This window comes from Gossypium hirsutum, chromosome D13, assembly GCF_007990345.1.
Source record: "Gossypium hirsutum isolate 1008001.06 chromosome D13, Gossypium_hirsutum_v2.1, whole genome shotgun sequence".
Lineage (NCBI taxonomy): Eukaryota > Viridiplantae > Streptophyta > Magnoliopsida > Malvales > Malvaceae > Gossypium > Gossypium hirsutum.
The window spans coordinates 24,749,044-24,773,234 of NC_053449.1; positions in this window are offsets into that span (position 1 = coordinate 24,749,044).

The window sequence follows — 24,191 nt, forward strand, 5'->3', positions numbered from 1 at the left end:
ATGCATGATTAAATTAAATAATAAAATATAATTTTATATTTTAATAATTCATTTTAAATATTTCATTAATAAAAATTGGGATTAATTAAGTAAATTGATTAATTAAAGTTGTTAAATTAATTTATTGGTCCTCTAAACTATTTCCTATCTTTGACAGGTAGGATTTTCTTCTAATTGCAAAAACGTCCAAGTGGGGACCAAGTCAACCAAATTTTTGACTGCACAATGCAGATTATAAACCAACTTTTGGTTTAATTATACAAGGTCCTCGAAGAATTGAAGAAATTAGAGACTTACCTGAAGATTTGCACTTGACCGAGTCTAAGTCCTGAATTGTTGTGGCATCCAAACTGACCAAAAATCAAGGAAAAATAAGCTTGATTTGCTTGATGTATGGCCGGCCAACCATGGGAGATTTTTCAAAGGATGAACACTTCTATTTTTAGTAAACTATCCCCCTCTCCTCACCTATAAACAAGACCTTCTCATTCATTCATCCATCATCACTCACTTCTCATCATTCTCTCCTCTCTCAATTCTCTCAAATCTCTTAGCTCTTATGCCTATCACCATCCCTGCATAAATGATTTCAGCAAATTAGCCTCTTAAAGAGCCCTTGGTCGGCCACCTTGGAAAGCCATCAGCAAAGGAGCAACACAAAGAAGTGAATGAGCCTCATCAGTCAGAGTCTTGGGTGACAACCACTCTGAATTGGGTTTAATCTTTCTTTCCTTTAATTTAATTTAAAGATGTTTGTTATGAGTTCTTTGTTCTTTTTTACAACAATGATAGCTTAATTTTATTTAAGCTAGGATGATTTATTTGATTCATGCTTATAATGTTAGTGCCTCAATCGATCATGTTTTCAATTAAAATCAAGTCTGTATTTCATTCATACGTGATTGAAATGCACCTGAATTAGCTGAGCGATCCTAACCAGACGACAACTAATGGACGCATATTTGAAATGTGCATGCTCAATTTAGATCCTAACCCGATTAAATTGTAGGTTGCATAATAACCCTCACCAGGCTCAGTTATCTGTATAATTTTTAGATTTGTGTGATTAAATTGTTTCAAACCTAACATGTCCTTGTTACCTCACATGAATGCTAAGAAACCCTTAGCAAATAAGGATCAGTAAAATGTGTATTTACTACGTAAAGGATTCCAAAAGGACCTAATTTGGATTCCAAACTCATGAAAGATCGAGTTGCCATGGAATGTTTTTCAAAATATTATTATGCATGATGATAATAAATTCAGTTTAATAAAAGTAATTGTCCTAGTTTATTTATGTTATAATCGTTGCAAATTGTGTTTAATTTTGCTAAAATCTACTTTATTCATATAGTCTGCATACTTAGGAAAACTTGCATTAGGGATCATTGTATTTAATTTAATTTAGACACCACTTCTCAACTATATTTTGTTTTTATTTTTCAATTTATTAGTATAATTTTACAAATTAAGTGACGTATCACAAATACAATCCTCGTGGAGATGATAACTCGATACTTACTTATTACTTGATAATGACTGTGTACACTTGCACAAACCCGAGCATTACAGATACATTGGTGTGTCAATTGGACGGCAACCACTCATCCCAGCCTCTTTTAAAAGTTCAATGACATATTTTTTTCTAAGAGATTATAAGATCCTTCTTTGATCAAGCAACTTCCATTCCAAGAAAGTATATCAAAGGACCCAAGTCTTTGATCTCAAACTCCAATGCTAGATGCCCCTTGAGACGCATTATTTCATCCACATCATCTTCTGTAAGAATGATATCATTGACATAAACTATTATAATAGTTATTCTACCTCTTTGTGAGTGTCGATAGAACATTGTGTGATCAATTTTCCTTTATGAGTAACCTTGTTTTTTAACAACTTGAGTGAACCGTTCAAACCAAGCTCGAGGAGACTGCTTTATACCATACAAATATTTCTTGAGCTTACATACTAGAGTTCTAAATTTTTCTTCAAAACTTGGAGGAGGATCCATGTAAACTTCTTCTTCAAGTTTCCCATTTAGGAAAACATTCTTCACATCTAGTTGTTGTAAGGACCAATCAAGATTAGCAGAAATTGATAAAAGAACTCTAACAGAATTTAATTTTTCTACTTTAGCAAATGTTTCAAGATAATCTATCCCGTATGTTTGAGTGTACCCTTTAGCCACCAGTTGGGATTTGTAGCTATCTAAAGATCCATCCGGTTTGAATTTGGTTGTGAACACGCATTTATAGCCCACAATTTTTTTCCCTACAGGTAATTCCACTGTTTCCCTGTACCTATTTTTCAAGAGCACGCATCTCCTCTAAAATAGCCTCCTTCCACTCAGGAACTTGCAAATCATCTTTCATATTTTTGGGTATTTTCACAATATCGGAACACGAAACAAAGGTTGAGAATGTCAAAGATAAGGCTTTATAGGACACAGAGTTAGACATGGGATATTTAACAACATTTCTAACACCTTTTCATTTAGCAATTAGAATATTTAAATCAAAAAATTCATTGGTTGGATTATGAGATTTACTTGGACTTTTGACAAGATCTTGCGGGTTGGATTCTTGGTGATGAATCTGGTGGATTCCACTCTCTTGATTTTGATTTCTTCTTGAGTAAACAATTAACTCCTTTGTTTGTTCTTTATTCTCATGATCAGACTCTACACCTGTATACTCCTTTTCATTAACAACATAAACATCATTAATTTCTGTGTTAATCATAAATTTACTTTCCCCATTATTAGAATCTCTATGTTGTACATTCCTAGTCTTTTCATGATTAGTTATCGAATCTTCCTTACTATAATTCCCTCCCTGAAGATTAGAATCAAAGTAAGATTGCATTTCAACAAATGTGACGTCCATGGTAACAATAATCTTACTATCAATTGGATCGTAACATTTGTAACCCTTTTTATTAGAAGCATACCTAACAAAGACGCATTTTTTTTGCTCTAGGATCTAGTTTACCTTGGTCGTGAAGATGAACAAAAAAACTACACCCAAAAAATCGGAGGGATAAATCAATAATCAGTTTAGAGCTAGGAAAGTTATCTTTAAAGAGATGGAAAAGAGTTCTATAGTTTAAAGTTTTACTAGGCATTCTATTAATAAGATATGCAGTTGTTAACAACGCTTCACCCCAAAGATAATATGGTACATGACTAGTGAGCATTAAGGCTCTAATTACTTCTAAAAGATGTCAGTTTTTTCTTTCCGCAACCCCATTTTGTTGTGGTGTATTTATAAAATAATTTTCGTGGACTATACCATATTTGGTTAAGAAAAAACCTAATTGGTCATTAAAAAATTCCCTACCATTGTCACTTCGAAGTACTTCTATTCTCACACCAAATTGTGTTTTCACCATAGCATAAAAGGACTGAAACACATTATTAGGTTCAAACTTATCTTTTAATAAAAACACCCAACAAATGCGAGTATGATCATCAATAAATGTGACAAAAAAGGTTTGAAAGCTATATATTTTTGAGGTGGGAAGACTGACCGATGATGTTTAGCCAATTCACAAAATTCACAGTGATATGAAGAAAGACTTTATTTTTAAATAGACTAGGTAACAAATATCTTAAATAGTAAAAATTAGGATGCCCAAGCCTATAATGCCAAATCATAACCTTATCAAAACTAGAAGCAGAATTTAAACATAAAGTAGTTGTTGGTTGAATTAAATGGTCATCGTCAAGAAAGTAAATTCCACCAGATTCTTTAGCATTGCCAATCATCATCTAAAACCAAGGAAGGCAAAATTTTAATAGTGCCTTTCCCGGCTATTTCTGAGATCGACCCATCTGCTACTGTGATTTTTTTTTTGTTTCCTTCACAAGGTGTGTAAGTTGAAAAAATAAAATGACTTCTAGTCATATGATCACTAGCTCTAGAATCCACGATCCACGTGTTTGTTTTACAAGGCTTGGCACTGAAAAAAATAGAAAAATCAGTACTTGATTGGGAAAATGAGGAAGAAGGATTATTGGATGAGTTAGGAACATAAGAATTCATCCAAAATTGTGGTGATTAAAAAATCTTGTGTAGATGTTGTAGTTGTTCCTTAGTGAATGGAGCCCTTCTAGAGAACTTTGGCCTTCATAATTTTCATTAGTTGTTTCAACGGTAAAACTTTCTTCCTCTGCTTGATTGCTGAATCTTTTATCTCCAGTGAAGGTTTTTTTAAGCATGATGCTACTAGAGATAACCTAGCTCAGATACTAAGAAATTTTTCAATAGAGCATTTAATAAAACTGTTCTATCTTTTATTAACTAAATAACTGAATATAAATAGAGAAAAGAGTCATAAGCTAATTAGGAAAATAATTCCCTTATTCTAATAAACTACTAAAAGATAAGAAAAATAATTCCCTTATTATAATAAACTAGTAAAAGATAAAATAAAATATTCCTAGAATATCTCAAATGATTTATTCTAATATTTATCTACCTAAATAAGATTTATCTACCTAAATAACTTTAAAATATATCCTAAAATATATGGGTTTCACATATTTCAACACCCTCCTTATCTTGTAAACAATGAGATTAGGATAATCCTCCATAGTCACCAAATATAGACTACATGTATCTATGGATTAGACAAAAAAACCTCATTTTAGTTTACTAGACTTTAAAGTCAACTCTTGAACTGCTATGGGGATAAAGAGCTTTCTAGTCTAAATATAAAAGCCAATCCTTAACTAGTTTCTACTAGTGCAAACCTTTCTTAACTTAGTGTCAGAATATAGAGGTTGTGTACATCATGTCCTAGATTTCATCTGAAGTGTGCCAGACTGCCAACAAATGGGTCTAAAGGAAATGTAGTCTGAAGTATCTTTTCATCATGTATACTCTTGTCTAACCCAATATCATGCCATCACTGTAAAAACATATGAAAGCAAAGAAATAGGTCTCAGCTGCAATATTCCTGAAATGATAACTTTTTTTTAAGAAAATAAGTCCAATTCCTGAGCAAATAGATCTTGTTAATGCGTGGAATCCTTTTTAATTAGGAGTGAGATATCATATGTTAAGTCATGAAATTAGATTTTTGGCTGAAATTATCATCACAACATCATAAACAAAATTCATAAAAAGAAAATGCTTCTTCTTCTAAAAAAATTGCATTAATTTATGTCTTGGTTACAATAATTAAATTAATTAACAAAGGCATGGGATTGCAGAAAAAAATCTACCTTGTGCACTTGCTTCCTATTCCTAAAAAGAAAATTTGGGAGATGTCAGCCTGTTGAGCTAAATATCAGTCAACCTCTGCTTGGTTAGCCAATTTCTTCTCATGAGTTTTGTAACACCCCAAACCCAGCCTAGACATTATGGTCGTATCTGGCACTGTCACATGATAGTGTTTTTCAAACCTCGTTGTTACAATGAAAACATTCCATGTTATTATCTTTAGTAAACCTTTCCTAGAACTTAGGAAGTCATCTTTACTCATTTAAAAAAATTTGTTTTGAAACATCCCTAGTTGCGAAAGCTTTAATAAAATAGTCTAAGTGATCATGCGTTTAGAAAAAACTTCAACTTTTTGAAAACTGAATTTCCTATGACCAGCAGGTATCATAAAGTAAAATAAATAAAAAAAAACCCAAATTTAAAACCAAAGTCCCAGAGGGTCCTTAAGTTACAACCCAAATAATCAATAATAATCAAATCATAAATCGTAAATTGAAAACCATGAAGCCCAAAAATTACAGTGGTCACCACTGAGTCCTCCGTCACACCGATTCGTCTAAGTCTGGGGATTACCTGTACAGATTAAATAAAAAGGGTGAGTTTGCGTAAACTTAGTGTGTAATCCCGTAGAAGCAAACAAACAATCAGTATTCACAGTGCACAGTTGAAAAGTCTTGGGCCTAAGCCATTTTTAGTATCAGTGACAGTTTGGGCCTTGGCCCATCTCAGTACGGTGTCAAAAATACAGTAGGGCCTTAGCCCATCACAGTATCAGTAGCAGTAACAGTTATGCAGTAGAAAAATCCTACCCAACCAGCCTCTACACACCATCTCCGTCCAACCCTACACTCCATGTGGGGCTATAATCAACCCACCCATCCCTACACGCTAAGTAGTATCGAATGCGGCACAAAACAGTAGTTTGTAGGTGAGCTACCAGTAAATTAGGCTTAAAGCCTATCAGTACACTTCCTCCGAATAACAACCCCAACCCAATGCAATGCAACATACCATAGATGATATGCTATTATGCAATTTCAATACATATATTCAGTTCATTTATTAACATGCTTAGTACAGATATCATTCAATCAATTTCACACATTTAGGGGTCTAAGCAGCTCTTACCCACCTTAAAATAGGTTCACAGTCGACTTGGTCGACCCGTGCAACATTAGAAACATTTTGATAAAAATAGGCTCACACGTCCATGTGATCTGCCCGTGTAGGCCCACACGCCCGTGTGAGCCCATGTGGGCCCATACGCCCGTGTGACCCACTCAACCCAAGTTGGCCTTGGCCATGTGATCCATTTTTAATGTAACCCATGCTAGCTAAATATTCATATATGTTTTCACTATTTACTTATATGTTCATTCAAAGCTATCTACTTGAGTCATTGTCACTAGATTATTTATATCTTGAGCCATATAATTCCAAATTAAGATCTGCTTGATGTTTTCGAAACTAGACTCAAATATCTTTCTACTATAAAATTTTTAGAATTTATAGCTTATCAAAAAAGTACAATAAAATCTTCAAAGTTATCCCTATTCTGCTATTTGACAGCTTCAACCTTTCCTTACTAAAAATTATTTATCTCTTAGTACAAAATTTGGATCATGTTCCGTTTGTTTCTCTTGAGCATAGACTAATTAAGGATTTAAACATATAAATTTAAGCCCTAATTATTTTTTACAATTTTTGATGATTTTCCAAAGTTAGAACAGGGGAACCCGATATCATTCTGACCTTATCTCAGAAACTTTATTAGAACTCATAATTTACAATTCCATTGCTTACACTGTTTCTTTCATGAAAAACTAGACTTAGTAAACTTTAATTTCATATTTTATTCAAACTCTAACTCAATTTTCACTATTTTTGATGATTTTTCAAAGTAAGACTACTACTGCTGTCCAACACTATTTTAGTGCAAAATGTTGATTTCTAAGTTTATAACACCCCTATTTCCTTTCTCTACAATGTTTTTCGCATCATTTTCTCTTATTTCTCTTATTAATCGACAGCAAGCAATTTTGGCTTTTCACTGAATCCTATTTTCTACATTTTGAGTACACACCTGGTATCGATTCGTTGTGCAAAGCATCCCGAGCCTTCAAGAATCTATATTTGACCAATATATCCCTTAATTAATCACTTGATTCGTTAATCAAGCCAAATATCCCCAACATAAAACTTGAGAAACTAAACCAACGACGATTCAAAAGCTTACCGCGATGAATTCGATAACCCGTCGTCTCCACACACAGGAATATCTGCTTAAAACTTTTGAACAGCACCTAAACGAGAGTAAAACAAACCCTTTGTTAATTGCCTAATCGAAATACGATAACTAAGGGGAAAATTCCACTTACCGAAATGATGAAGTCGAAAGTTGCACCCAAAGAGATGACTCATAAAAAATATAGAAACAAAAAGAGAGGGGAAAGAGAAGAAACAAGATTCGGCCAAAGGGGAACAAAAACCAAACGTGAACAAGAAAGGAGAAGACACGATAGAGAAACAAAAGTCTAACATCAGAAAATTTGTTGGGAAAAAAAGAAAATAGAAAACTGATAAGAAGAAAATCTTATTTTGATAATTTCTCCCAAATTGTCTTCTAAAAACACTCCCTATTAACCCACTAAAACAAAACTACTCAGCAGTCCAGTTTAATTTGAACTCCACCACGCCACACGCCTCAAACAAAAATTAATTCCCCTGCTTGCGCAGAGACTCAAACACAAGACCTCCTACACACTACCACTCCGCTTAACCACCAGACCAGCTGACGTATTCTAATAAATTTTTACCAACAATCAAATAAAAGTAAGGCCTACTGAACAAGAGTAAGCCCTAATTCATTAAAATACCAAAATTTGCCCAAGCGAAGGCTTGAACTTGGGACCTCCGAAACGCTCCCAGAACACATAACCACTAAAGCTGATAGATATTTGTGTCATATTTTTACAATAACGAAATTAGAAATTTTGGGGCGTTACAATTCTACCCCCTCAAAGAAAATTTCATCCTCGAAATTTTTTTGATTAGAATAGGTGACGATACTACTAACGCATTGCATCCTCAGGCTCCCACATGGCCTCTTCGGTGCTATGATTACGCTACGGAACCTTTACCAGAGGAATAGACTTCCTCTTTAGAACCTTTACATCACGATCCATAATCTAAACCGGCTCCTCCTCAAAGGTCAAATTTGGCCTAACCTCAATCTCCTCCACTGGAACAACATGTGTAGGATCAGAGCGGTAATGCCTCAACATAGAGACGTGAAACACGTTATGAATTCGATCCAACTCTGGAGGCAGCTCCAACTGATAAGTGACAGGTCCCATTCATTTCAGAATCCTGTATGGTCCAATAAACCTAGGGCTCAACTTGCCCTTACGACCAAACCTCAGGATCTTCTTCCATGGTAAGACCTTTAGGAACACAAAGTCCCCCATAGAATACTCAATCTCTCGATGCTTTAGATCTATGTACTAGCTCAAGACCCACAACACGTCGCTTGCTTAACTCAGTCCAACATAAAGGAGTGCAACACTTACGACCATGCAGTGCCTCGTAAGGTTCCATCTGGATGCTAGATTGGAAACAATTATAATAGGCAAACTCCGCTAGCGGTAGATAATCCTCCCAACTACCTCAGAAATTAATAGCACAGCTCCTGAATCTGAGCCTTAAGCTCCACAAGCTCATTCGGTGCCATTCGATAGGGAGCGATGGACGCTGGAGCTTTACCTAAAAGTAGCTCAATCCCAAATTCCAACTTGTGATTCAGAGGTAACCTCGGTAGCTCCTCCGAAAGGACGTTTGGAAAATTCTTTACCATTCTGATATCCTTAACTGTAGAATCCCCAGAATCTGAAACACTTACATAGGCCAAGAATGCCTCACATCCCTTACAAATCATCTTCTCTGCCACCAGTGCAGAGATCACATTAGATAAGTAATTCCAGCGTTCTCCAATCATGACTACCTCATTATCTTCCTCAGTCCTTAGTACGGCCCTCTTAGTCACACACTCCAAGCTAACACAATGCTTGACCAACCAGTCCATCCCCAAAATTAGGTCAAACTCCCCAGATGGAAGCTCCATCAAATTAGCCCGGAAGATTGGCCCTTGTACCTCTAAAGGAACGTCCCTATACAGTTTGCTAACTCTAACAGATTACCCTAAAGGGCTCAGTATCGTAACCTCACTCGTAGTGCTCTCAACTAAAATCCCCAAGTTTCCAGATATGTTGCTAACTATGTATGAGTGAGTAGACCCTATGTCTATCAAGGCAATATACGGTACATCAAGAATAAAGAATGTACATGTGATTACGTTCGGAGTATCTTTGTCCTCTCGGCGACGAGTAACATAAACTAGGGTCTGCTGCCTCACCTCAGCTTGTCCAGCACCTTTGTCCGGTGTTCTCTGCCCACGACTCATACCATTACCACCTCCGGCCTGTCCCCAGCCCCTCGGTGGTTGCTACACTACCCTCTATGGCTGTGCCGTACCAGTACCTGGAGCTTGCATCAGATCGGCCCTCAGCGGACACTCCCTAATACAGTGCTCCAATGACCCACACCTCAAGTACGCCCCAACCCCTCTCCAACACTCGCCCTGATGGCGTCTACCACAATCAGTACATGGCTGCAGTCCAGTAACAATAAGTCCTACCTCTAACCGGCCCATCAGTTCTTGCCTTTTTCTTAGGCCTCTGTGTAGAACTCGAGGACTCTGAATCCCTCTTGTTCTTACCCCTCACACAGTCATGGTTCTTGCGCTCAGTGCACTTAACCTCCTCGACGATTTTCACCTCCTCCATCAATGCAAGAAAATCACGCTCCCTCGGCGGAGCTATCACGATTCCCAATTTATCTCTGAGCCAATCCTCAAAACGAATACATTGGTCATACTCAGATGCCACCATACCTCGCGCATAGCGGCTCAGTCGTAGGAACTCAATCTCATACTCGGCCACTAATTGATCTCCCCAAGTCATATTCGAGAATTCCCTCCTACGGGTATCCATGTAGCTCGCACCTACATATTTCCCCTAGAAGGCGGTCTTAAAGAACTCCCAGGTTAGATGTTCGGGCTGAGCGCCCCCCTTAACAATGAGCCACCACAGATAAGCCTCATCCCTCAATACTGAGACTGCACCTTTTAGTTTCTGCTCTGGGGTGCAGTCTGAGTCATCCATGTCCTCACTGTGGCCTCAATCCAGTACTCGGCCACATTAGGGCAACTCCAGTGAAACCCCTGAAGAGCTCAGCTCCATTGGACCAGAGTCGTTTCGTAACTGACCCTCGGCCTCCAGATCCAGTATTGGGCCCAACGACCCTCTCCAAAATCCTTAGCATAGCCTGGGTGATGTGACCACGTCCCTAGCTCCACCAAGCCAACGTGTTGATTCCATCGAGCTTCCAAAGGGGCCAATGACCCGAGCTCGAGCTAAGCTCTTCCAAGAAGCTGTTTCGATTTTATTCATTAAACTTTGGAATGAGGATCAGCTCAAAACCGAAGAAGGAGCTCAAATCAATTTTTCCTCAAATCCATGCATTCTCGGGCAAGCTCATTTCAACTCCATTTCAGCTCCTCTAGCTTATTTCAGCTCCATTTCAGCTCCTCTAGCTCGTTTCAGCTCCAACTAGCTCAATTAAGCTCATTTCAGCTCATTCGAGCTCAATTTAGCTACATTTCAGCTCATTCATTTTATTGGTTGAATAATTAAAGTATTTTATTAACTTAGTTTAAATTATTATAGCTCATAATTATGTTTTGATTTATTTCATGTTTTAAAGTTGTCTTAGCCGAATTTAATATGTCTAGCTTAAGACTTTATTAAATTTGTCTATTCCAATTTATGTGTTAATTAATATATCTATTTTAAATTAAAGTGTTCATGTTTCATGTAGGTACAGCCGAATGTGGAGATTCATTCAAGTTAGGTGCATGAACGTCTACTTACAATGCATGATGTGGGAACACAATTAAAGATGATTCATGAATGGGCTGGTTCGATGAACGCAAGGATGATGCATGAATGATTTAATACAATGAATGGAAGAATGCATGAATATTCACTCACATGCATCGGTTGTTGTCCATTGATCTCCTAAGTACCTATTCAGCCAAAAGGCATCTCTTGGAGTGTCCATTCACACCTTGGCTGAACCTAGACATGCCCATTGCTCTCCCATACATTCACCAAGTCTTCAAGTTCAATTACTTAGCTATGAAGTTGTCCATTCATTCTTCTTCCAGCCGAATATAGACATAGTTATTAGGAAGTTCATTTAACTTAATTACAGCCGAATTAATATAGCCTTTAAGTTTGTACAAATTGTCCATTCGGCTATCCTTAGTAGATTATAAATAGCCTACTTGTTTATTGTAAAAGGTTACAGAATTTGATTATTGAAAACTTGATTGAGAGGTTTCCTCCTATCCTATTTTGTACGAGTCTCGTTCTGACTTATCTAGCTCGCTAGTGGCGTCAACCCGACTCCTTGAACTTATCACCATTCTGGTGTGGTGTTCTCCACCTTTTTATACCTTTGGTTCTTACCTCTATATAGGTAAAGGGTCAAGGTCTATCTTCGACTATCCATCAATTTCACCTTAAGCAACGTAAGTCTCGGGGCAATACTTCATATAGTATTGAATCGTTCTTCAGCTTGAGTTCACTTTACCATCTCCATTTTAACTTTAGAATTATAAACTTTATTTTCTTGTAAAACCTGAACCTAACATCAATCATCAAACTTCACCTATGTTTTGAACCCTTTTGCCAACTTCCGCTTAAAGTTAATCAAAATCCATTTTTTTCTTACCAAAAGAACGACTCTTCTCGTTGATGATCGGGCAAAGAAGTGACTCGACTCTACATCATCGAGTTGAATCACGTCATTTGGTATCAGAACTTGCAAAACGAGGAGTGCCGACGTTCGAGTTAAGCCCGGAGTAGGTTCGTAAAAAAATTCAAGTTGTAATTTTTTTTTCTTCTTTCTTTATATTTCATCTATTGTAATTGAAAAAAAAAGAGAAGAAGAAAATTCAAAAAAAAAGTACGAAGTAAAAAAAATCGAAAAAAAGAAGTGAAGTGTTGGAATTTTTGTTTATTCATCATTTGTGATTCCCGATCAAGTGAGTTCCCCTATTCGTCTTATCTACTTCCCCAACGCCACACTTAGCCTTAACTTTATTTCATTTCAGCCTACCCTACACCATTTCATTATTCCCTTTGTTACCATTTTGAAACCGACCCTCAAGCAGCAAATTAAGTCTATCAAGACAAATTACGAAATTGTGAGAAGAGGTCGAGAGGTAAAAGGCACGAGTGTTTTACATCAAAGAAAAAGCCTAAAAGAGTGTAAACACGAGCGTGTGTGACAATTATTTTCCTTTTTGAGCGAACTGTGAGAATTTGTAAGTGAGGTTTATTTTACTTTTGTCAAGAAGTTCCGAACGAAACATGGCAGAAAGACAACCCGTACGAAATGTGCCAGATTTAAATATGCAAGAAATGTTACGCGAGTTTGAATGATTATTTGATCAAAAATTGGAACCAATTCAAGATCGTCTTGATCAAATGGAAATGAGAGGCCGCCGAGAAAGGACTCCTCTAAGTCCACCTAGAAATCGAAACCGAAGACAATCTCAAGATAATGAAGTTTTTGAACCAAGTGGGGCCGAAAGTGATCAAGGTTCAAACGTTAGTGAATGAAGGAGAGGTCGCAGACATCATGGACCTCGAGAACAAGAAAGGTATGATGACGACCTTAAAAGTATTAAACTAACTATTCCTCCTTTCCATGGACGTTCAGATCCGGAAGCTTATTTGGAATGGGAGAAGAAAATTGAATTAGTATTCGATTGTCACAATTATTCCAAGGCAAAGAAGGTCAAGTTGGTTGTCATTGAATTTTCAGATTATGCCATGATCTGGTGGGACCAACTTATTACGAGTCGAAGGCGAAATGGTGAACGCCCTATCACCACTTGGGCCGAGATGAGAGCCGTGATGCGGCGAAGGTTTATTCCTTCATATTATCATCGGGAGTTGTATCAAAAGCTCCAAAATCTCACCCAAGGGACCAAAAGTATGGAGGATTACAACAAAGAGATGGAAATAGCCATAAATCGTGCGGATGTGCAAGAAGATCGCGAGGCAACTATGTCACGATTTTTGGCCGGACTTAATCTAGAAATAGCCAACATTGTTGAGTTGCAACATTATGTGGAGATCGTAGATATGGTGCACATGGCGATCAAGGTTGAGAAGCAAATCAAAAAGAAGGGTGTCGTTCGAGGATATTCTTTTCTCAATACATCCAAATGGAATCAAGGTACGAGCAAGAGCGCCGTTGTTAATTCAACAAAGGAGCCAACCGTACCATCTAAAATGCCGAAGTCAATTGCCGAATCAAGCAAAGGTAAATCTATGGATAATTTCCAAAACCGATCAAGAGACATAAAATGTTTTAAGTGCCTCGGAAGGGGACATGTAGCAAATCAATGTCCAAATCGGAATGCCATGATTATTAGACCTAATGGTGACATTGAATCCGAGGAGCAAATAGAAAAAAATGAAGAAGTTGAAAATCCATCCGACAATGAAGAAGAAGTAGCGTTTGCTGTTGAAAGTGAAATGCTTGTGGTAAAAAGAAGTCTTAATGCCCAAACTTCCGTGGATGAGCTACAACGTGAAAACCTATTCCATACACATGGACATGTTAAAGAAAGGGTTTGTAGTATTGTAATTGATGGTGGAAGTTGTTCCAATGTCGCTAGCACGTACATGGTGGACAAACTTGCTTTGCCAACTATCAAGCATCCCAGTCCCTACAAATTGCAATGGCTCAACGAAGGGGTCGAATTAAAGGTAACTAAGCAAGCGATGATATCATTCTCCATCGAAAACTACCATGATGAAGTATTATGTGACATTGTACCCCTGCACGCGGGTCATATCTTGCTTGGGAGGCCATGGCAGTTTCACCGGTGAGTCAAACATGATGGTTTTGCTAACCAATATTCGTTTCAACATAAGGGCAAGACTGTTACTTTGGTTCCCTTGTCTCCACAGCAAGTAAAGGAAGATCAACAACACCTTAAGCGATCCATGGAGCAATCGAAAGAAAAAGAGAGCATCGAAAAAGAAATAGAAACACAAAAAGAAAAGAGAGTGAGTTGTGAGAAAAATAGAAGTAAAGAAAAAGAAAAAGAAAGAAAAAGAAACATGAGAGAAAAAAAGAAAGGAAATTTGAGTAACCATTGTTTTCTTGTTTCTTCGATTCAGGTTAATTCGAACAAGAACCCCCAATTATTCTACAATTCCGAAAAAAGAAGGTTTGAGATGGTTGAAAAAGGTAAAACTGAACTTCAATTTTCCAATCATAAAGGAGAACAAGGTACAGATTCCGAAATTTTTCAACCTTTGTTGTTGATATCGGATGGTGATGAAATTTCTGAACGAGTTTTGATTCTTGAAAGATTTTCATATTTTAAGTTGTTACCAAATTTTTCTTGGCTTACTAATGTCTTAATCGAATTGATTGAAAACAAAATCTTCATATGTCATGGAGGTTGTTTAGCATTCGCGATGGTTAATAAGAGATCAATGGCGAATGTAAAATTTAAACTTTATTTCATTGAACATATTGTTTTGCTTTTAATTTATCCTTCCTTGCATTCTGATATTATTATTAATTGTCAAACTTTGAAATCTAATCCGTTTGACGTAAGTTTTCTGTCAAGCTTTGAAGCCGACTTCGACTTGAGGAGAAGTCGTTGTGAAGAAGGGGGAACTCACGTGACCATGTCCCTAGCTCCACCAAGCCAAAGTGTTGATTCCATCGAGCTTCCAAAAGGGCCAATGACCCGAGCTCGAGCTAAGCTCTTCCAAGAAGCTGTTTCAGTTTTACTCATTAATCTTTGGAATGAGGATCAACTCAAAATCGAAGAAGGAGCTCAAATCAAATTTTCCTCAAATCCATGCATTCTCGTGCAAGCTCATTTCAGCTCCATTTCAGCTCCTCTAGCTCATTTCAGCTCCATTTCAGCTCCTCCAGCTCGTTTCAGCTCCGACCAGCTCAATTGAGCTCATTTCAGCTCATTCGAGCTCAATTTAGCTACATTTTAACTCATTTATTTTGTTGGTTGAATAATTAAAGTATTTTATTAACTTAGTTTAAATTATTACAGCTCATAATTATGTTTTCATTTATTTCATGTTTTAAAGTTGTCTTAGCCGAATTTAATATGTCTAGCTTAAGACTTTATTAAATTTGTCTATTCCAATTTATGTGTTAATTAATATATCTATTTTAAATTAAAGTGTTCATGTTTCATGTAGGTACAGCCGAATGTGGAGATTCATTCAAGTTAGGTGCATGAACGTCTACTTACAATGCATGATGTGGGAACACAATTAAGGATGATTCATGAATGGGCTAGTTCGATGAACGTAAGGATGATGCATGAATGATTTAATACAATGAATGGAAGAATGCATGAATATTCACTCACATGCATCGGTTGCTGTCCATTGATCTCCAAAGTACCTATTCGGCCAAAAGGCATCTCTTGGAGTGTCCATTCACACCTTGGCTGAACCTAGACATGCCCATTGCTCTCCCATACATTCACCAAGTCTTCAAGTTCAATTACTTAGCTATGAAGCTGTCCATTCATTCTTCTTCCAGCCGAATATAGACATAGTTATTAGGAAGTTCATTTAACTTAATTACAGCCGAATTAATATAGCCTTTAAGTTTGTACAAATTGTCCATTCGGCTATCCTTAGTAGATTATAAATAGCCTACTTGTTTATTGTAAAAGGTTACAGAATTTGATTATTGAAAACTTGATTGAGAGGTTTCCTCCTATCCTATTTTGTACGAGTCTCGTTCTGACTTATCTAGCTCGCTAGTGGCGTCAACCCGACTCCTTGAACTTATCACCATTCTGGTGTGGTGTTCTCCACCTTTTTATACCTTTGGTTCTTACCTCTATATAGGTAACGGGTCAAGGTCCATCTTCGACTATCCATCAATTTCACCTTAAGCAACGTAAGTCTCGGGGCAATACTTCATATAGTATTGAATCGTTCTTCAGCTTGAGTTCACTTTACCATCTCCATTTTAACTTTAGAATTATAAACTTTATTTTCTTGTAAAACCTGAACCTAACATCAATCATCAAACTTCACCTATGTTTTGAACCCTTTTGCCAACTTCCGCTTAAAGTTAATCAAAATCCATTTTTTTCTTACCAAAAGAACGACTCTTCTCGTCGATGATCGGGCAAAGAAGTGACTCGACTCTACATCATCGAGTTGAATCACGTCATTTGGTATCAGAACTTGCAAAACGAGGAGTGCCGACGTTCGAGTTAAGCCCGGAGTAGGTTCGTAAAAAATTCAAGTTGTAATTTTTTTTTCTTCTTTCTTTATATTTCATCTATTGTAATTGAAAAAAAAAAGAGAAGAAGAAAATTCAAAAAAAAAGTACGAAGTAAAAAAAATCGAAAAAAAGAAGTGAAGTGTTGGAATTTTTGTTTATTCATCATTTGTGATTCCCGATCAAGTGAGTTCCCCTATTCGTCTTATCTACTTCCCCAACGCCACACTTAGCCTTAACTTTATTTCATTTCAGCCTACCCTACACCATTTCATTATTCCCTTTGTTACCATTTTGAAACCGACCCTCAAGCAGCAAATTAAGTCTATCAAGACAAATTACGAAATTGTGAGAAGAGGTCGAGAGGTAAAAGGCACGAGTGTTTTACATCAAAGAAAAAGCCTAAAAGAGTGTAAACACGAGCGTGTGTGACAATTATTTTCCTTTTTGAGCGAACTGTGAGAATTTGTAAGTGAGGTTTATTTTACTTTTGTCAAGAAGTTCCGAACGAAACATGGCAGAAAGACAACCCGTACGAAATGTGCCAGATTTAAATATGTAAGAAATGTTACGCGAGTTTGAATGATTATTTGATCAAAAATTGGAACCAATTCAAGATCGTCTTGATCAAATGGAAATGAGAGGCCACCAAGGAAGGACTCCTCTAAGTCCACCTAGAAATCAAAACCGAAGACAATCTCAAGATAATGAAGTTTCTGAACCAAGTGGGGCCGAAAGTGATCAAGGTTCAAACGTTAGTGAATGAAGGAGAGGTCGACGACATCATGGACCTCGAGAACAAGAAAGGTATGATGACGACCTTAAAAGTATTAAACTAACTATTCCTCCTTTCCATGGACGTTCAGATCCGAAAGCTTATTTGGAATAGGAGAAGAAAATTGAATTAGTATTCGATTGTCACAATTATTCCGAGGTAAAGAAGGTCAAGTTGGCTGCCATTGAATTTTTAGATTATGCCATGATCTGGTGGGACCAACTTATTACGAGTCGAAGGCGAAATGGTGAACGCCCTATCACCACTTGGGCCGAGATGAGAGCCGTGATGCGGCGAAGGTTTATTCCTTCATATTATCATCGGGAGTTGTATCAAAAGCTCCAAAATCTCACCCAAGGGACCAAAAGTGTGGAGGATTACAACAAAGAGATGGAAATAGCCATGATTCGTGCGGATGTGCAAGAAGATCGCGAGGCAACTATGTCACGATTTTTGGCTGGACTTAATCGAGAAATAGCCAACATTGTTGAGTTGAAACATTATGTGGAGATCGTAGATATGGTGCACATGGCGATCAAGGTTGAGAAGCAAATAAAAAAAGGGTGTCGTTCGAGGATATTCTTTTCTCAATACATCCAAATGGAATCAAGGTACGAGCAAGAGCGCTGTTGTTAATTCAACAAAGGAGCCAACCGTACCATCTAAAACGCCCAAGTCAATTGCCGAATCAAGCAAAGGTAAATCTATGGATAATTTCCAAAATCGATCAAGAGACATAAAATGTTTTAAGTTCCTCGGAAAGGGACATGTAGCAAATCAATGTCCAAATCGGAATGCCATGATTATTAGACCTAATGGTGACATTGAATCCGAGGAGCAGATAGAAAAAAATGAAGAAGTTGAAAATCCATCCGACAATGAAGAAGAAGTAGCGTTTGCTGTTGAAGGTGAAATGCTTGTGGTAAAAAGAAGTCTTAATGCCCAAATTTCTGTGGATGAGCTACAACGTGAAAACCTATTCCATACACGTGGACATGTTAAAGAAAGGGTTTGTAGCATTGTAATTGATGGTGGAAGTTGTACCAATGTCGTAAGCACGTACATGGTGGACAAACTTGCTTTGCCAACTATCAAGCATCCCAGCCCCTACAAATTGCAATGGCTCAATGAAGGGGTCGAATTGAAGGTAACTAAGCAAGCGATGATATCATTCTCCATCGGAAACTACCATGATGAAGTATTATGTGACATTGTACCCATGTACGCGGGTCATATCTTGCTTGGGAGGCCATGGCAGTTTGACCGGCGAGTCAAACATGATGGTTTTGCTAACCAATATTCGTTTCAACATAAGGGCAAGACTGTTACTTTGGTTCCCTTGTCTCCACAGCAAGTAAAGGAAGATCAACAACACCTTAAGCGATCCATGGAGCAATCGAAAGAAAAAGAGAGCAACGAAAAAGAAATAGAAACACAAAAAGAAAAGAGAGTGAGTTGTGAGAAAAATGGAAGTAAAGAAAAAGAAAAAGAAAAAGAAAGCAAAAGAAACATGAGAGAAAAAAAGAAAGGAAATTTGAGTAACCATTGTTTTCTTGTTTCTTCGATTCAGTTTAATTCGAACAAGAACCCCCAATTATTCTACAATTTCGAAAAAAGAAGGTTTGAGATGGTTGAAAAAGGTAAAACTGAACTTCAATTTTCCAATCATAAAGGAGAACAAGGTACAGGTTCCGGAAATTTTCAACCTTTGTTGTTGATATCGGATGGTGATGAAATTTCTGAACGAGTTTTGATTCTTGAAAGATTTTCATATTTTAAGTTGTTACCAAATTTTTCTTGGCTTACTAATGTCTTAATCGAATTGATTGAAAACAAAATCTTCATATGTCATGGAGGTTGTTTAGCATTCGCGATGGTTAGTAAGAGATCAATTGCGAATGTAAAATTTAAACTTTATTTCATTGAACATATTGTTTTGCTTTTAATTTATCCTTCCTTGCATTCTGATATTATTATTAATTGTCAAACTTTGAAATCTAATCCGTTTGACGTAAGTTTTCTGTCAAGCTTTGAAGCCGACTTCGACTTGAGGACAAGTCATTGTGAAGAAGGGGGAACTCACGTGACCACGTCCCTAGCTCCACCAAGCCAACGTGTTGATTCCATCGAGCTTCTAAAGGGGCCAATGACCCGAGCTCGAGCTAAGCTCTTCCAAGAAGCTGTTTCAATTTTACTCATTAATCTTTGGAATGGGGATCAACTCAAAACCGAAGAAGCAGCTCAAATCAAATTTTCCTCAAATCCATGCATTCTCGTGCAAGCTCATTTCAGCTCCATTTCAGCTCCTCTAGCTCATTTCAGCTCCATTTCAGCTCCTCCAGCTCGTTTCAGCTCCGACCAGCTCAATTGAGCTCATTTCAGCTCATTCGAGCTCAATTTAGCTACATTTTAACTCATTTATTTTATTGGTTGAATAATTAAAGTATTTTATTAACTTAGTTTAAATTATTACAGCTCATAATTATGTTTTCATTTATTTCATGTTTTAAAGTTGTCTTAGCCGAATTTAATATGTCTAGCTTAAGACTTTATTAAATTTGTCTATTCCAATTTATGTGTTAATTAATATATCTATTTTAAATTAAAGTGTTCATGTTTCATGTAGGTACAACCGAATGTGGAGATTCATTCAAGTTAGGTGCATGAACGTCTACTTACAATGCATGATGTGGGAACACAATTAAAGATGATTCATGAATGGGCTGGTTCGATGAACGTAAGGATGATGCATGAATGATTTAATACAATGAATGGAAGAATGCATGAATATTCACTCACATGCATCGGTTGCTGTCCATTGATCTCCAAAGTACCTATTCGGCCAAAAGGCATCTCTTGGAGTGTCCATTCACACCTTGGCTGAACCTAGACATGCCCATTGCTCTCCCATACATTCACCAAGTCTTCAAGTTCAATTACTTAGCTATGAAGCTGTCCATTCATTCTTCTTCCAGCCGAATATAGACATAGTTATTAGGAAGTTCATTTAACTTAATTACAACCGAATTAATATAGCCTTTAAGTTTGTACAAATTGTCCATTCGGCTATCCTTAGTAGATTATAAATAGCCTACTTGTTTATTGTAAAAGGTTACAGAATTTGATTATTGAAAACTTGATTGAGAGGTTTCCTCCTATCCTATTTCGTACGAGTTTCGTTCTGACTTATCTAGCTCGCTAGTGGCGTCAACCCGACTCCTTGAACTTATCACCATTCTGGTGTGGCGTTCTCTACCTTTTTATACCTTTGGTTCTTACCTCTATATAGGTAACGGGTCAAGGTCCATCTTCGACTATCCATCAATTTCACCTTAAGCAACGTAAGTCCCGGGGCAATACTTCATATAGTATTGAATCGTTCTTCAGCTTGAGTTCACTTTACCATCTCCATTTTAACTTTAGAGTTATAAACTTTATTTTTCTTGTAAAACCCGAACCTAACATCAATCATCAAACTTCACCTATCCTTTGAACCCTTCTGCCAACTTCCGCATAAAGTTAATCAAAATCCATTTTTTTCTCACCAAACGAACGACTCTTCTCGTCGACGATCGAGCAAACAAGTGACTCGACTCTACATCATCGAGCCGAATCACGTCACTGGGACAATTCGTCATCCCCAGCAATGCGATCTTGAGACCCAGTCTCAGTAGCAGGTGACACTAGCATCTTACTCGTATCCAAATTTGGTATGCTACCCAGTGAAGAGGACTCAGCTCAAGCTCCTTTGTGGCAAGAGGACTCAGCTCAAGCTCCTTTGTGGCCTCTACCTTGGCCTCTAGTACCCCGACCATGGATACCTCGTGTGCTCATTGTCTAATCATGTTTATCTGTATTAACAATTTTATAAATCAGTTACAGTTCCAGTGTTTATTAACAAATGTTTTATGTAAAACAACACCGGTTATTCAGAATACGATTTCATAAATCATAGTCTCACTACAGTTTTCAGTTTGTCTACAATTTTCACTATACACTAACTAAAGTGTTTTCAGTACAGTTTACTACCTATAGTAGTTTCAGAATATACTATCCACAACAGTTTTAGTTTAAAATAAATCATAGTTCAGAATACTTACAGGATTGACACCGAAGACTCAGTGTACCACTTACTCAGTAAAAACAGTTCAAATTATTTGGAAATCAATTAATTTTTTGAAAGCCAAATTTTTATAAAACGCATAATCCATAACTGAGTTTTGCAACCTGGCTCTGATACCACTAAATGTAACACCCCAAACCCAGCCTAGACGTTATGGCCGTATTTGGCAATGTCACATGACAGTGTTTTTGAAACCTCGTTGTTACGATGAAAAAATTTCATGTTATTATCATTAGTAAACCTTTGTTAGAACTTAGAAAGTCGCCTTTATTCATTTGAAAAAAAAATTTGAGACATCCCTCGTTGCGGAAGCTTTATAAAACAGTTTAAGTGATCATGCGTTTAGAAAATACTTTAACTTTTTGAAAACTGAATTTTCTACAACCAGCAGGTATAAATCCATAAAGTAAAATAAATAAATAAATACCCAAACTCCCAGAAGGTCCTTAAGTTACAACCCAAATAATCAATAATAATCAAATCATAAATCGTAAATTGAAAACCATCAAATTTAAAAATTACTATGGTCACCGCTGAGTCCTCCGTCGCACCGATCCGTCTAAGTTTGGGGGTTACCTGTGTACATTAAACAAAAAGGGTGAGTTTACGTAAACACAGTGTGTAATCTTGCAGAAACAAACAAACAATCAGTATTCATAGTGTACAATTGAACAGTCTTGGGCTGAAGCCCTTTTTAGTATTAGTGATAGTTTGGGCCTTAGCCCATCTCAATACAGTGTCAAAAATGCATTAGGGACATAGCCTATCACAGTATTAGTAGTTGTTATAGTGATGCAATAGCAAAATCCTATCCAACCAGCCTCTACACACCGTCTCCGTTCAACCCTACACTCCATGTGGGGATATAATCAACCCATCCATCCCTACACTCCAAGTAGTACCGAATGCAGTACAAAACAGTAGTTTGCAGCTGAGCTGCCAGTAAATTGGCTTAAAGCCTTTCAGTACACTTCCTCCGAATAACAACCCCCAACCCAATGCAGTGCAACATACCATGGATGATATGCTATCATGCAATTTCAGTATATTTAGTTCAGATATTAATATGCCCAATACAAATATCATTCAATTAATTTCACACATTTAAGGGTCTAAGTAGCTCTTACCGACCTTACAGTAGGTTCACAGTCAACTTGGGCGACCTGTGCAACCTTAGAAACATTTCAATAAAAATACGCTCACATGCCCATGTCATCTACCCGTGTGGGCCCATATTCAAAGTTAGAATTTTTAGAATTTATAGCTTATCAAATAAGTACAGTAAATCTTCAAAGTTATCCATATTCTGCTATTTGATAGCTTCACCCTTTCCTTACTAAAAATTATTTATCTCTTAGTACGAAATTTGGATGATGTTCTGTTTGTTTCTCTTGAAAATAGTCTGATTAATGATTTAAACATATAAATTTAAGCCCCTAATTATTTTTTTACAATTTTTGATGATTTTCCAAAGTGAGAACAGGGGAACCCAAAATCATTCTAATATTGTCTCACAAACTTCATTATAACTCATAATTTACAGTTACATTGCTTACATTGTTTCTTTCATGGAATACTAGACTCAGTAAAATTTAATTTCATGTTTTATTCAACCTCTAACTCAATTTCCACAATTTTTGATGATATTTCAAAGCTAGACTACTACTGCTGTCCAAAACTATTTTAGTGCAAAAATGTTGATTTCCAAGTTTATAACACCCTTATTTCCTTTCTCTATAATTTTTTTGCATTATTTTCTCTTATTTCTCTTATTACTCGACAACAAACAATTTTAGCTTCTCACTGAATCCCCTTTGTTGCGTTTCAGGTACACACCTGGTATCGATTCGTTGTGTAAAGTAACCCAAGCCTTCAAAAACCTATATTTGACCAATATATCCCTTAATTAATCACTTGATTCATCAATCAAATCAAATATCCCCAAAAAAACTCGAGAAACTAAATCAACAACGATTCGAAAACTTATCGTGACGAATTCGATAACCAGTCTTCTCCACACATTGGAATATCCACTTAAAACCTTTGAGCAACACCTAAATGAGAATAAAATGAACCCTTTGTTAATTTCCTAATCGAAATACGATAACTAAGGGGAAAATTTCCACTTACCGAAACAGATGAATTTGAAAGTGGCACCCAAAATGATGACTCGCAAAAAATACAGAAACAAAAAGAGAGGCGAAAAAGAAGAAACAAGTTTCGACCAAAAGGGAACAAAAACCAAACGTGAACAAAAAAGGAGAAGACACGGCAGAGAAACAAAAGTCTAACGTCAGAAAATTTGTTGGGAAAAAAAGAAATAGAAAAACGATAAGAAGAAAATCTTATTTTGATAACTTCTCCCCAATTATCTCCTAAAAGAACTCCCTATTATCCCACTAAAACGCAACTACTCAGCAGTCTAGTTTAATTTGAACTCCACCATCCCCACACGCCTCAACCAAAAAATAATTCCCCTGCTTGTGTAGGTACTCGAACACAAGACCTCCAACACACTACCACTCCGCTTAACCACTAGATCAGTATGCCCATTTTGATAAATTTTTACCAACAATCAAATAAAAGCCTACTGAACAAGAGTAAGGCTTAATTCATTCAAATACCAAAATTTGCCCAAGCGAAGGCT